Here is a 2,966-nt window from a genome sequence, read left to right on the forward strand (position 1 = left end):
TTGAACATGGACATGCTGCTGTACTCTACACACACACACACACACACACACACACACACACACACACACACACACACACACACACACACTCCCATGCTACAAGACCACTGAAAATCAATGTGACAGGTTTCAGTCGTCCCTCAGTGTACACATCCCCTCTCAGACTCTCTCCTGACATCTGCTCGATTACCTCCTACAGCCACACACACACACACACACACACACACACACACACACACTAACAACCACACACACACACAGACGCCCTCCCCGTGGCCGCTCTAAGCCCCTCTGAGCCATATGAAATGTAGTCGGTGCAGGAGAAACCAGATACTGCTGGCTGTGTCACATTGCGTTTGCCGCCACCCGTCAGGAGCGGGTCTGTTTGACTGCCAGACGTTATGACAGCGTCAGTCATCCTCCAGCCCAGCAGCAGGCTGCGGGACAGAGGAGAGGAAGATGAAGAAGTAGAAGAAGAAAAAGAGAGGGAGAAGGGGATGGAGGGGGGAGTGAGTAAGACCACCACAGGCTGAGGAGAAGGTGGTGAGTCCTGCGTTTACGTGAGATTTCAGATCTCACTTGTGGACACATCTGATTTCTAATATCTTTTTAATATCTTTTTAATATCTTTTAATTGATAAAAGAAGGTTATTGTGTTTTTAGCAGCACCGTTCACTCTGATACAGTCACATCTCTCAAGAAAGGGAGGGTGTTACCTGTTTTTTTCAGCTGGTTTAGAGATTTGAAGCGACCTTTAAGGAGTCTCTAACCTCTTACATTATTCTTTTGTGTGTATGTGTGTGTTTATGTGTGTGTATGTGTCAGAGAAACTAGTGTGTGTTAGTGTCTGGTATGGGGATTTGACAGCTGGCAAGTTAGTGATTGAGCTGCTTATCCTGTCAGTCCTGACAGCCAGACCTGCATTTTTATTTCATTTTATGCTGCTTTATATATTTTCTAGGCTAAGCTGCAGGAGGGTGCAATATGCCACCAAGAAAGAGGCGCAGCTATAGCCCGCTGCAACAATCATGACAGTGAAGGACACACACTCACACACACACACAAACAAACAAACAAACAAACACAGGTGTATTGTCAGAAAAAGCTGCACTTCATACTTCCCATACACACACTGCAGATGTGTTGTCAGGCCATCCGACAGCCGACAGCCCCGCCAGCTCCCATGTGGCCAGGAGAGTTTCCAGACAGCAGGACAGGAGGCCCGGACAGCAGCACCTCACGCCCTCACCTCATCTTCATCACTACCCCCCCTCTTCCTCCTCACCTCAAGCCTCACCCACCGCCTCTCACCGTGCAGGACAGCAACCCTCAGAAGAGCCGAGCAGGATGAGAGGTGATGGACAGGCCGTCTCTGGTGTGAACTCGCGCCCTCTCCAGCCGACGTCATGGACAGACAGCTCGCTGTGACAGAAAGCAGCCGAAGAGGAAACAGAGTTTAAGTGGTAATCCTCGAAATGCTCCTGCTTTGGTGATGTGTTGTCTCTGTTTGCTGCTGTGATGTCTTTGCTTTGTGGTCAAGTTTGTATAGGTGGTTCTAAGTGCTCAAACTTCTACGTACAGGAAGTGAAATGTCACAAACATCACCTCCTGTGGGCACCATGCTCGGTTTCTAGAGAAGATGTCAAAGTGTGTTTTGTTTGTGATTAATGCTTGTAAGATTGACCAAAACAGCTCTATCACAAGTGAAGGCCTTCATTCAAAATCTCATGGCTAAAAGCACAGAAGTATGATGCTAAAAAATATATATAAACAATATATACAACACACAGGAAACAAAGTTTGATCAGATGTAATTTAATTTGTTCCAAACTCCCTGATCTGTGTTGCAACCTTTCCCCTTAAGCAGGGGCGTGTCCAGACTTTTATACCAGGGTGGCCCAACATGGGCACTGATCTATCTAGGGGTGGCATGACGTGTGAGCATCGATACAGGATTACAAAGCATGTGTTTGCCCTTACATTTAAAGGTACGGTGTGCAGAAATGGGAATATCTGGCCATATCAGTCAGGTTTTATATTAGAACGCCCCCTTGCTCACCCCTACTGTTAGTGAAGGTGGATGGGACCTTTAAGGACCATAACTTCCTGTGATGTGTGAAAAGAAATAGCCTCTGTTTGACACGTTTTCACCATCAAAAACATCTGTCAATACAATCACTCTCTTCTTTTGTCTTCCAACTGGTGCAGCCACTGACTAAATATAAACACGTATGTAACCGGTGTGTACAATGTGCTACAAAAGAACAATGGCGGTGCACAATGGCAGCCTCCGTGGAAATGTCCCGGCTCCTACATAGATACAAAAGACTCATTCTAATTGAACAAAAACTAAACAATTTTATATTTAGGTGATTAAACACCAATTTAAACATACTTGTGAAACTGATGTTCAATATCTACCAAGTCTGTTCAACTAAATGCTGCTAAATACTACACACTGCACCTTTAATCAGACATAATATTCCTATGAATATGTTTTTAACTTTGAAAAGTAACAACAGAAACAAATCTTCTAAACCTTAATCTTTTTTAACTCAAAAAGAAGATACATGTTCAAAGCAACAATCATCAGTACTAACAAAAGATCATTTGATACACTAAACATATAAACACTGCAGGTACAGGTACCCTGCTGCTACCCAGCCTAAACAGCTCTTATATGTTTTTGTATAAGTTCTGCCTTCAAGACAAATAGCCAATCAAAGCTCAGGACTTGGCACCAGGTGTGGCCAATCTGATTTCATGTGGGGCCCATGAAACCTAAGCCACCCCTTTGGACACACCACTGTCCCAAGCGCCATGGTCTGTTAAACTTTTTAATTATTCCTGCAAATTAACAATGCACCATTTTTCAAATGGTATGGATGATGAGCAGAGAAAAGTTAGATCTATTTTGTGAGTTTTGTTTGTCTAGTTCAAATAGCCTTCAGTTATTGGAGAGAAAT

Source organism: Notolabrus celidotus, chromosome 12, assembly GCF_009762535.1.
Source record: "Notolabrus celidotus isolate fNotCel1 chromosome 12, fNotCel1.pri, whole genome shotgun sequence".
Lineage (NCBI taxonomy): Eukaryota > Metazoa > Chordata > Actinopteri > Labriformes > Labridae > Notolabrus > Notolabrus celidotus.